Raw genomic sequence first — 13,119 nt, 5'->3', positions numbered from 1 at the left:
TTTTCCTTTCTTTTTCCTGGGTTAATAGTCGCCTGTCCCAAACCTCAAAAAAGTAGAAGGAACTTTGTCCTGAAATGTTTCCTTTCACTAAGTCTCAAGAGAGTTCTCGTAAAGGTGCTGACGTAGCATGAAGGACACCAGAGTCAGTGAAATTTTTTTCTCTTACAGTATCTCAACTTCACGCAGCCAACCCTATGAGCCCCCAAATAGCTCAATTTAGCGACAGCCGCTAAAGTTTTATCTAGAGAAGTTTTCCCTCTGGGTTTCCCCCTTGTTGGAGAAAAACAGTGAGACGCAAAGAATAATTCTCGGACTACACTTCCCAGCGGCCTCCGCTCGGCGCCTAGTCCAACTTCCCTTAACAGGGGTGGTCCCTAGCATCTTGGTCCCGCCCATTCCCGGCACCGTATTTAGAACTACAACTCCTAGCAGTCTCCACGCGCCGGGCCCCTGAAACAAGGTTTCCCAGCAGCCTCCAGGGCGAAGAGCCCCGCCTCTCGGGGCTGCTCCCCAGGCTTGGCCGGCGCCCTCTACCCGCCCCGCCCCCGGCACGTGACACACCCCCACCAACCGGCGCGCGGAGGAGGGCGGCGGGCGGTGGCCGAGGGCGGGGAGGCCGCAGGGGGCGGGCCCTGGAGGGGGCGGAGCGGGGCCCGGGAGCCGAGCAGCCTGGCAACGGCGGTGGCGCCCGGACCCCGAGGTGGGTGCGCGGTCGCGGCTGGTCTGGCTCCGAGCCGGGCGCTGCGGGGACCTGTGGTGGTGGTGGGGCCGGGAGGAGGAAGTTGGGACTCCCGGGGCTGGCAAGTCCCACGGGGCCTCGCAGCACCCGCGGAGGTGGGCGGGGGGAGGGGGGTTAGCCCGAGTGCCTTCGCTGTCCCGGCCGGCTAGGGCTGAGGCCGCCGGGAGCAGCAGGCAGGTGCCTCCGGCTTCCCTCGTTCTCCCCGCCCAAGGTCCCGGGCCGGCGGCGGGCGAAGGTAGGGACAGGAATCGGGCCGGGAGGCTGGGGGAGTGGGGGCGTCGCGGCCGCTGCCCGGACTTTCCTTCCCCGTCCCAGGGCGGCGAGCGGGCCGAGCGGCCGCCCTGCCTCCCCGGCGACGCGCCGCGGCTGGTCTTCACCCTGGCCCTCCGGGCGGGGCAGGTGCCTGCCGCATCCCCCGTGGGTCCTGCGGAGGGGCCGTAGCCCGGCAGTGTCCGCGAAGACTCGATCGGCGCTCCTGGACAGTGTTTCTGTGCCATGCACGGGAGGTTTGTCTGCTTTTGCAACAGTTGAGGGAAGATCTGAGGAGGGAACGGTTAGTTCCCTGATACGCAGTCGGAAGTATGCACAGGCACGAGCAAGCGCCCTTTGCCGGGTTGCCTCCCTTAACTGTCTTGCTGCGCTCAGGAAGTGAAAACTAATTTTAGTTTTTGCCTAAGCAAATATGAAATCAGTCTGCTGAAAAACCTATATCACGGGCTTTATAGACGCATGCAAAGTGTGAAGCGAAGTGGATTGAGACTGGTTTTTAAACAGACATAGTAGACCTTCACAAGAATGGAATCATGCCGTATTAGAATTGACTGGGACCTTTAAGTTTATATTGTTTCCCCGTTAGGGAAGCTAAGGCCCAGAGAGGTTAACTAATGTGACAACTTAATGGCAACTTAAAGGCAAAGCTAATACCACAAGTCAGGTTTCTGGGGGCATCTCAGCATCTGTGTAGCCTGGGTAGTTTTTATCACAGCTCAGTTTTGTTCCTTGTAAAGTATCCACCGTAGAGTGTAGAGACCGAGCCAGCGATTTTGTTGTCGTCCAAACCACGTTTGAATTACCTTTCAAAACCAGTTTACCAGCCAAATAAGACTCTTGGGCTTGTTCATTTATAGACAGCTTTCCCTTTCATCCAGCATATATATTGGGCATGATCACTTGTTCACCAGATTTGACTCTGAATGACTTTTGGCTGTTTCACAAAACCCAATATACCCTTGAGAGATTCCACAGCATGGAGTAGGTTCAAACCAGAGGTCCTGCCACTGTGTAGCAGCTTCCCGAGGTACTTGAAAGTGGAGAGCGTCCGTAGGGGCTTTTAGAGTCTAGTATGGTTATTCAACGATTGGTCTCCTTACCTTAAAATTCTAACTTGTATTTATTAAGTTGTCAGTGGTTTCATTCATTAAACGCAGAATGCCCATGCTGTGCCCGCAGTGTCCTGAGTGCCGGGAAGACAGCAGACGGCACCACTGACGAGGTCCCTGCCTTACAGAGCTTCTGTGTGGGGAAGTGGACAGTAAAAAAATAAACAATGATAGATTTTCCGGCGGAGATGAGCGCTATGAGGAAGAATAGAGCTCTGAAACTCTGACATGACCATGCAGCAGGCCAGCATGATTGAGCGGGGGTTGGGTATCACTTAGCATCGCTAGTGTTAGATGGCCAGCGGCGGCTCCATTAAAGCAAATCGCCAAATCCAAAAGTAAATCTGTCTGAATCCGGGAGATCCTACGGGGTCATCATTTCTCCAGCCATTGCCTCTTGGATGATAAGTTTGTCACAGCCTCATTTTTACTTGCGTTTCCCCCTCCCATGCAAACAGTAAGTGGTTTCAAACACCCAGGGAGGCGCCCTTCAAATCCCTCGCAGTCTCAGTAGCTACCTCACGCCAGCTACGGAAGGCCCTGCTGACTGAGGTCAGGGTTAGGTGCTGATCCCATGCCAGTGTCTGCTGGCTGTGAGCTACCTGACACAAGGATTTCTCTTCCCACACATTGGTTTGTACTGGGAACCTATCATGTGAAGGGATCCTCATTCCTTGTGTTGTGTGCTTTGTAAAGAAACTAGTTCCATTGGAAAGTAGCTCTAGAGTCAAGAGGCACCCAACTTCCCCAGAAGAGTGCCAATGAAATGGCATTAGTGATAACTTACCATAGGGTTTCATCTGCTTGGTACCTTTTCAGTTCTTTCCTTTTCTGTATGTTCAGTGGCTTCAAAGCAAATGTTTTCATTTTTATAGGTTCCGAAAAATCATTAAAGTTACCCAAAAAATACGCCAATATTCTTTGTTCCAAAATGAAAGGAGGGTTAACAGAATGTAGTTCCTTTAAAAACCACTGAAAGAACATGGGGTTCTTGCGCTTACTGGGGGCTCCAAAATAAGGAGAAAAGCGGAGCCTCTTCAAGGCTTAGGCGACATTTTGAACTGGTGGCCAAGGATTTCAAAAGGCCAGAGTTTTTCTTATTTCCAAAGTTTTTTCAATTTTATCAAAGAATAAGAGGTTGTTTTCATTACTCGCTAGTAATTTCCCTTCCCTGTTTCTGACCTCTTTGAAGCTCTGCTTTCTTTCTTTTCTAGTTTCTCTGTTCATTATTCCTTTTTGGCAGATGGGGGGACAGGGGCCGTCGTTCACCTTTAAGGTGTTTACTCAGGGTTTGAATCCTATCTAACTTTGGGCGAGTTCCATACCTCTGTGCCTCAGCTTCCTTATCTGTAAAATGAAGATACTAACAACAGTACCTTCCTCCCGGGGCTGTTGGCCTGCCTGCATGATAAGGCATGTTAGGTGCTTACAATAGCATCTTACACATAGTAGGCACTCAAGAAATGTTAACTGTTATTGACTTGAGCTACATGGAACTCCTTTCTTTTAAAGAAAGAAAAAAGATTCTAATCATGTCCCAGTAAACTTTTGGAAATCCAGTAAAGCATGATTTTCTAGACATTTCCCTGCATTTCATTGTTGACCCGAGCTTTGAGTTTCAGGTGACATTGGCAGCAGCTCACACAGTTCCTGCACGGCTAAGTTCTCTAAAGAGAACTTTCTGTTTGGACTCAGAAGTTACTCGAGCCCATATTTTGTTTGTTGCTACAGACAGGAATAGAGCAAGAGAGGCTTTCTTCCAGTTCCTCTCCCTCGAGAGCCAGAGAGGACCAGGAGACCCAGTTGGGGTTAGTCGAGTGAGATCCAGTTGCCATCCTGTAGTCAGAGGATGGTTTCTCATGTTAAATGTTTACAACGGATTTATCCACAGGACCACCAGGAGAGTTGCATCCTTTTCTTTTTAAGAATGTAGCAGGCATCTCTTTAGAAAATTGGCATCGTGCACTAGTGCTTTCTATTTCTACCCGGAGGAACAAAGAGTGGTAAAGGAGCCTTGTGTCTGTGGGAGGTGGTAGAAAGCCCCTTCTTAACTCCATGACACTGGACAAGTCATTTCGCCTCGCTGCTGGTGGTTCCTCCATTTGTAAGATAGAGGTAAGACAGCCTGCACCACCAAGCTCCCAGAACTCTTCAGAGAATCCAGTGTGCATCAACGTCCTTTGCAGACTGTACAGCGTTATTATTATTGCATCTGTGGGCGTTATTATTATTGCATCTGTGCGTTATATAAGCCGTCGCTATTTGGAGAACTGGTGTGAGAGGGCAGCATCCTTCCTGTTCTTGGCCCATCTGCCCCCGAGCTGTAGGTGTGGCCTCTCTGACCCCCACCCCCAGCTTCTGTCAGCATTGAAATATGCAAGTGTTTTGTTACCTCTCTCAGACCTGAAGCCATTGGTACACTTTGCGAGCTTCCATTTTGTTTATTCCTAAAATGATAGTACTGTGTAGCCAACAATCCCAGGGCGATAAGGAGGTGATCTCTGCACCAGGGAATATTGCCTGCCTTTCCTGTCTCAGAATGGAAGCCTTTCCTTTTTTAAATCAACACTTTACCTTAGCTTCACAATGCAGCTTGAGGCCCTGCCGAGTTCCTCCACTCCTGGGGGCGGGATGGGAAGAAATCCAGGGAATTGATTGCTCTCCGGGTCCACAGCACCTTCCCTGTTCGAACAGGATGGGTGCCGAGTGCTCCTTTCTTGTTACTTGAATTTGTTCCTCGGGATCTTGAAATGACTCCATAAGTAGCTTTGAAATTTCATGTATGTTTAGTATTGCTCTTCCTTGACTCTCTTGTGATATGTAACACCTGTGTATTTCAGCAGTAATTTTTTTCATCTTCCAAGCTTGTAATAAAGAGGGCTGAGGTTGAAGACGTTTTTCCTGGGCAGGTGAAACCTAACATGGCCCTGTACACGCAGTGGACATTTAGTGAATGTTCTTTGACTTGAACTGGACAAGGGGGCATAGTTTAGAATTGTTGGGATGTGTTCATTTCAACAAATTCTGTTATCTGTCTAGAGATCAGAGTACTGGATGAGTGTACAAGATGCAAGGGAGCTCATGCTTAGTCTTTCTTTCCATGGTCAATTAGCAAATGAATAAGAAAGCACTGAGTCCAGTGGGGCGAGAGGTCCCACACGTTGCTTTCCTACCTTTTTCTTCCCAGCTTCTGGATTTTTAGACTATTGTCACCAGTAGTTTGAGTTTAGGTTTGTTTTTTGCTTTGCTTGTTGGTATGTTTGGGGGTGGGAAGGGGTAAGGGAAGTTGAAGGTAATAATTGAAAGTAAAAATAGAAGTAACTTGTTTGTAACGCATTCAGCTCGTATTCCCTTGCCTACAGACCTCGGGGACACGGTGTTGCCCTTTCTTTACCTTGTGATAATTGTTATATATTGCTATCTTGTCCTTGGGCATTTTGTGAGGAGGCGCTGTGTGTTTCCCAGAGCCTCTTCCAACGGAACGGGCTGCTCCGCCAGGGTGTCCTACTTTCACCTTCACAGGAGCTCTTGAGGTGGAGGTGGGTCATAAAGGGGATTCTTAGCATCAGGTGGTGTGGCTTGAAATGCCCTTGTATGACCCTCAAGTTCCTTTATGGCCCTGGGACGACTTAGGCAGGGACTGAGCTGTCAGGGTTCATTCCAGCAGGCCAGGAATCCGCCCGAACAGTTTTACTGGAAGAGGAAATGTACCTGCACAGCAGTGACCAGCTGCGACCTGTCAGCACTAACCGTGCGTCACGGTGAGAAGGAAGATTGCACTCGGTTTCAGTGAGACCCCAGGAGGGTGCTGCCGTTGACACTGGTTGTGTGGCAGGCAGGATAGAAGAACCCCCAATCCAGATTCCATTTTGAGCTTCCTGGTCCTGAGATGTTCTTGCACACGTCGGTGCTCCTGGATCTGTCAGAGACGGTGGGAGTCGCTGCCACCCTCCCAGGTGGAGGACAGTCAGAGCTGGCCCTCACCTCTCTGTAGCCCTTGCTGCGAGACATAATAACTGATTTTTTAAAGTTGAGGCTGAATGTAACCCTGCCACCATTTCCTTTCTTCACTATTATCAACTCTGAAATGGTATGATCCTTTCTCCAGAGCTTCCCATCATGTCTGTGCCACAAAACAGTTTTTCCTTGTTGATAAAATTGTTCTGATGCCTCTGCTCCTGGGAGCTTAGGAGAAATGCAGAATCTTAGGCCCCTGTAGACCTACGCAACCAGAATCTGCAGGCTAACAAGACCCCCAGGTGATCTGTATGTAAATTAAAGTTTGAGAAAGTTGGTCTAAGTAGCAGTTCACATCCCGGCTTCGGGATCCTTTGGGACCAGGCTGTTCATTAGAAAAATAATTCAAGCCACATGTGTAATCCCATTTTTTTCCTAGTAGCCGCATTAAAAAAGACAGATGAAATCAATTTTTATAATATATATTATTCAACCCAGTATGTCCAAAATATTATCATTTCAACATGCAATCGGTATGATAATTAGTGAGATGTTCCCCTCCCCTTACTTGCACTAAGTTGTCGAAATCCGGCAGGTATTTTACACCTACAGCACGCCTGTTTGGACTAGCCATATTTCAGGCTCCGCATACTAGTAGCTCCAAGTGTCGGACAGTATAGCTTTGAGAGACGCATTTTGGCCTTGATTTGCTGATGATGTCATCAGATTTGCTGTCCATGCTCGAAGAGCAGCTAGAGCTTCTGCTGCCTGGGTCGTAACTTGCGTTAACGTTCGGTGTAATCGGCGCAGAGCCCTTTGCCCGGTGCTACCGCGTACATCTCATCTGAATCCTCACAACTTTGTTTCAGAGAGTTCATCTCTGGCTTTCAGCTTGCTAACCTGTATTGAAAAATCGCCATCGGTAGACGTGTGGAACGCAAGCTTCTTTCTCGGGGGCATCTTCAAAGGACTCAAGGGACGCCTCTCCTCTGGCTCAGGGCGGAAATGGAAGCTTCCTTGCGCGCTGCGGACCTGCAGACCCGTGGTTGGCCACGCTGGCTGCTCATTAGAATCACCTGGGGAGCCTTAACGACCTGCTGCCCCAGCCCCACCCAGACATTCAGATTTATTTGATGGGGTGGGAGGGAAGAGATCAGACATCTGCATTTTAAAGAAGTGCTCTGGGTGATTCTGGCGTGCCGCCCAGCTCGAGAGCAGCTGTCCGCAGCTTTGCTGCGCCGAGAACCACCCGGACTTGGGGTTGAAGGGCAGATCCTGACTCAGGAGGACGGGGACGGAGACGGGCGGAGAGCCCTCCTCCCGCGGGGGACGCGGATGCTGGAGCCGCGGCCCGAGCTCTGACTCCGAGGAACCTGCGCTCCAGAATCACCTGAGGGCGGTTCCCAAGCTCCAAGTTCCCTGGCAGCTAGCCTGGAGTTTCTGATTCAGGAGGTTTGGGGTGGGGCCCGGGATCTGTACTGAAGAAGGCGCGATGTTTTCCATATTTCACCACAAAGTATTATGTTGACTTTAGGGTTTGCGTAGGCGCATTTCTAGTGCACTTTTTTGGGGGGCGGGGTGGTGCAAATGGATGTTGAGTTTTATCAACCCCCGTTTCTGCCTTTATGGAGATTTGTCCCTCACCCTTTAAACCTGTTAATGCGATGGGCTATTTGAAGGGATTTTCTAATATAACTTGGTAGCGTTAATTAACCAGGTCTTGCGTTGCTGGCATGGACGCGTTTCTTACTGCTGGGTCTGTTTGGTAATATTTTCTCCAGGATCTTTACATCTGTATTTGTGAGTGAGCTTGGGCTTTAATTTTACTTTCCCCTGCTGTCTTTGTCTAGCTTAGCACCGTTTCGCTAGCCTTATACAGTGAGTGAGAGCATTCCCTTTTTCTGGTCTCTGGAAGATTGTATAAAACTGGAGTTATTTGTTCCTTGAATATTTAGTAGAACTTGCCCCAGAGCCAGCTGTGCCTGGTGCTTTTGGTGTGGGAAGGTTTTAAACTACCAGTTAATATCTGCCATATCTGTACTTATGTCTGTCTGTCTTTTCGTTCTTAAATCTTCATATTGTTTGTGCCTTCTCTCTTTTTTCTTGATGAGCCTTACCAAAGGTTTGCCTAGTTGTGGTTATGCACTATGAGGTTTGTCACTATGTAGAAAGGAATGAGCAGAATTATATTCTCCAGCGTCTTTTTGATTAACTTTAATGAAATGATATGATTTGAAAGTCAGATTTTTATCAAGGTATATTCTGAAAAGCTTTACTTTCACTCCTGTCTCCTGCCAGCCATGCTGTTTCTTCCAGCCACTCCAATCAATATTATTAGTTTTTAGTTCATTCTTCTGTGTTTCTTCTTTTGCACATTTGAGCTAGTGCGCACGTGCGTGCGCCCCCCACACATTTTCACACTTACTGCATTTCCTTCCTTTTCTTACACCAAAAAAGCATACTACATACACCATTCAGCCTCTTGCTTTCTTTTTTTATTTTTTATTTATTTTTGCTTTCTTTTTTTAAAATAAATTTATTTATTTATTTTTGGCTGCATTGGGTGTTCGTTGCTGTGCACGGGCTTTCTCAAGTTGCAGGGAGCGGGGGGCCCCTCTTTGTTGCGGTGCGCAGGCTTCTCATTGCGGTGGCTTCTCTTGTGGAGCACGGGCTCTAGGTGCGCGGGCTTCAGTTGCTGTGGCCCGCGGGCTCAGTAGTTGTGGCCCGCAGGCTCTAGGGCGCAGGCTTAGTAGTTACGGCGCATGGGCTTAGCTGCTCCGCGGCATGTGGGATCTTCCCGGACCAGGGCTCGAACCTATGTATCTTGCATTGGCAGGTGGATTCTTAACCACTGTACCGCCAGGGAAGTCCCAGCCTCTTGCTGTCTTCACTTAAAATATACCCTTGAAATCTTTTTTTTTTTTTTTTTTTTTTTTGCGGTACGCGGGCCTCTCACTGCTGTGGCCTCTCCCGTTGCGGAGCACAGGCTCCGGACGTGCAGGCTCAACAGCGATGGCTCACGGGCCCAGCCGCTCCGCGGCATGTGGGATCCTCCCAGACCGGGGCACGAACCCGTGTCCCCTGCATCGGCAGGCGGACTGTCAACCACTGCGCCACCAGGGAAGCCCCCTTGAAATCTTTTTGTCTTCATTTTCTCTTTCTTTGGATTTATTTTGCTGCTTGGATGTTTCAAAACACAGTATTTTTATTATTATTTAGTTCTAATATATTCTGATTTCCATTGTGATTATTTCATTCACAATGGAGTTGTTTAGAAGTTTATTTTTAAATTTACAAATGTTTTCTAGGTATTTTAAAAACCGATTTCTAAGTTAACTGCATGATGGTCAGAGAATGTGGTCTGAATACTAGTAGTTCTTTGAAGTGATTTGACGGTAGGTTTATATAGATAGTATTTTGTGGCTGGCTTCTTTCATTTAGTGTAAAGCTTTTTATATTCATCCATGTGTTGTCATTCATCATGTATCAACAGTTGGTGACTTTCTTTTGCTAAGTACTATTCCATAGTTTGGCTGTAACAATATGTCCATGCACTAGTTGAGGAACATTTGAGTTAATTCAGTTTTTGGCCATTATGAATAAAGCTGCTATGAACATTTGCTTACAAGTCCTTGTGTGGACTCATGTTTTCATTTGTCTTGTGTAAATACTTAGGTGGGGCATTGCCGGGCCATATGCTTTGTGTATGTTTAACTTTACAAGAAACTGTCACGCTATTCTCCAGTGTCTGTGCAATTTTGCGTTCCCCTCCCACTGGCAAAGTGAAGTATGAGAGTTCTGCTTGGGCCACGTTCTCACTAACATTTGTTACTGTCTGTCCCGTTAAATTGTAGCCATTGCAGTGGGTGTGTAATGGTAGTTCATTGTGCATGTTCCTAATGACTAATGATGGTGAGTATGTCTTGTGCTTGTTGAGCATTTGTATATCTCCTTTGATGAAGTGTCCGCTCAGATCTTTTGCCTGTTTCTTATTGGATTGTCTGTCAGTTCTTTATATATTGATATTTTGGATACAGGCCTTTATTAGATAGGTCATTTGCAAGTACTTTCACCTGAACTGTGATTTACAGTTTCATTTTCTAAACTGTGCCTTTGAAAGAGCAAAGGTTTTTAATTTTGATGAAGTCCAGTTTATTGGGTTTTTTTCTCTTATGGTTTATGCTTTTTGTGCTCTAAAAAAACTTTGCCTAAGTTCACAAAGATTCCCCCTGTGTCTCCCTCTAGACTTTTGCAGTTTTAGCTCTTTGTTTAGACCTATTTGGGCAGATAGACCCTAGGGTGGCACCCCTGATTTCTGCCCCCCACCCCCATGTTCATACCCTGTGTAATCCCTTCCCTTGAGTATACAGCTTTCTGAGACCTTGAGCAGAGGATCCCGGTAAGGCATGCCCAGACTCCTGACCCATGACCCACACAAACTGTGAGATAATGAACATGTGTTGTTTACAGCTATTAAGTTTCTTATACAACAGTATAAAACTAGTACTTATGTGCTTCACTTCAAGTTAATTTTGCATATTGTGTGAAGTAAGGGTCAAGATTCACTTATTTCCATATGGACATCAAATTGTTCCAGCATCATTTGTGGAAAAGACTGTCCTTTTCCCATTGAATAACCTTGTTACCTTTGTTGGAAGTCAATTAACCATTGCTAGGACCTCCAAAAGATGGGCCTAATTCTGCAGTCTGTTCTGTTCCATTGATCTATATGTCTAATCTTAGGATGCCAGAACCACACAGTCTTGATTACTGAGGCATTATAGTAAGTTTGGAAATTGGGTAGTGGAAGTACTCCAACTTTGTTCTTTTTTATTCCCCCCTCCCCCCCGCAAGATTATTTTGGCTATTCTTGGTTCCATATAAATTTCAGAATCATCTTGTCCATTTCTATGACAAAGCCTACTGGGATTTGGTAGAGATTGCATTGAATCTGTGGATCAATATTGACATCATAACAATGTTGAGTGTTCTGATCCTTGAGCATGATATGTTTCTCCATGTATTTAGGTTGTCTTTAATTTTTCTCAGCAGTGTTTTACAGTTTTCAGTGTATGGATCTTGTACACATTTTTGTTAAATGCATCCCTAAATATTTCATTTTCTAAATTATGCAGATGATATTTTTATACTTCAGTGTTCATTTGTCCATTGCTAATGATACAAATACATTTTTATGTTGATATTGTATATCATGCTGACTTACTAAATTTATTTACTAGTTCTACTAGTTTTTCTCTAGTATTCTTAGGATTTTTTACACAAGTGACCATGTTGTCTGCAAATACAATTTTAAGTCTTCCTTTCAATATGTTATGTCCTTTATTTCTTTTTCTTGTCTTGTTAAAGTTGCTAGGATCTCTAAAATATATCAAATGCAAGCCATAAGACCAACCGTCCTTGCCTTATTCCCACACTTGGTGGGAAAGCATTGCATCTGTCACCATTAAGTAGATGTTAGTTATAGGTTTTCCATCGGTTACTTTATCCATTCCTAGTTTGCTGAGATTTTTTTTAAAAAATCAGTATTAGATGTTGAATTATGTTTGTAGAAGCTATGTCTCAGATATAATCTTCAGGAAGATAGTATACCTCATGAATAGCCCTGTTGACTCTACATATCACCACATTCATACTATTATCAACCACCACTACCCAGCTTTTCCTCCTAGTGTTGATAATAGAATTTCCATCTGGAGCTTGGGAATTCTTTTATTTTTCTATGGATCAGCATATACAATCATCCCTCAGTATCCATGAGGGATTGGTTCCAGGACCCGTTGTGGATACCAGAATCCATGGATGCTCAAGTGCCATAGTCAGCCCTCTGTATCTCTGGGTTCTGCATCCGTAGATATGGAGGGCCGACTGTATTGCTTCTTCAAAAGCCATGGCAATTCTGTGTCGGATTCATGTGTCATTGTTATGGTACTGGAATTTCTTCATCTTCTTTCTTTGCCATTCTTTTGACACGGTTTTGGTTCCTCTTCATCTCCTTGCCTTTTTTATTTCTGCCTTTTTTTCTTTGATTATTTCTTCCACATCTATGAAAGCTTCCTCCATGGTAATAGTGCCAAGTTCTTGAAGTGTGTGCATGTGTGTGTGTGTCTGTAGCAGGGATGGGTGGCCACTTGTATTTGTGGCTGGAATAATAGGTAACTGCCCCAAGTAGGAAGATAACCGTTGTCCATACTGTGGGTCACTGCAAGTCTCTTTCTGAAACTACAAGGCTTCTAGTGAAGCCAGTCTTTGGAGATTCCCTTTAGACACTCCTTTAACTACTATGGCAAAGTGCCTATTGCCCAGGCCACGAGTCCTGCTGCTGATCTCTGTTAACCCTCAAGGCCAACCTGCTCTTGTAAATTAGGACTAATTAAGAAGTATCAAGCCCAGCATTTTTAACAATTGGGAGATCCTAGGCAACATTCAGAAACCTCACCTGCTCCTTTTTCTTCTAGCCCATGTAGAGAAGGGACAGGTAGCTCCAAATCAAAATTTTCCAGCCCAGTTTTTGGAACTCTTCTTTGGAATTGCCTTCGGAGACCATGACCGTGACAACTTTTACAAAATATCCTCAATGGAGTCAAATCTCTGAGTAAAGACTTGGCATTTGCCTTCAGCCCCAAATCATTTTGAGGCCCATCTATTAAATAAAGAGAGTGGGCACTCATGGGAAGCATTGTTTTTTGTTTAAAAATTGAGCTATGCATCGCTTCTCGGCCTTTTAGCTAAGATCAAGTGTAAAAATTGAGATATGGTAAAAGTCATGAGATGGTGTCTTATCTAGCTTTAAGCTCTAAAAGCATTTTCAAAAGAATTGGAAGAATACTTTGCATAGTGACAGTGTCCCCGGAATAAGTACACACCATCAAAAGGGACGACTTTGTAGAATAACTCATCTAGCTACATGTGCTCTGATAGACATTTTTAACCCTTATTAAATTTTGTCCTTTTTAATATAATTTGAAAAGACTCTTCCACAATACAAAGTACTACTGCAGTCAAACAAGAAGGAATATACTGGCT

General features: G+C 45.8%; 1 protein-coding gene across 2 annotated transcripts in view; it reads left to right on the top strand.

Annotated features, from left to right (window-relative positions):
* Window positions 1–633: 633 nt before the first annotated feature.
* Window positions 634–13,119, top strand: part of MTM1 (myotubularin 1) — a 98,327-nt gene continuing 85,841 nt past the window's right edge. For both annotated transcript variants that reach the window (XM_022561097.2, XM_022561095.2), the window contains exon 1: window positions 634–700. The gene's annotated coding sequence lies outside the window, so the exon portion shown is untranslated. The remainder of the gene's footprint in view (window positions 701–13,119) is intronic.

The sequence above is a fragment of the Delphinapterus leucas genome, chromosome X (genome assembly GCF_059928025.1).
Source record: "Delphinapterus leucas isolate spDelLeu-1000000601 "Yukka" chromosome X, BTC_Dleu_Yukka2, whole genome shotgun sequence".
NCBI lineage: Eukaryota > Metazoa > Chordata > Mammalia > Artiodactyla > Monodontidae > Delphinapterus > Delphinapterus leucas.
The sequence above is the reverse complement of the archived record's forward strand: the minus strand, read 5'-3'. Positions and strand labels throughout refer to the sequence as shown.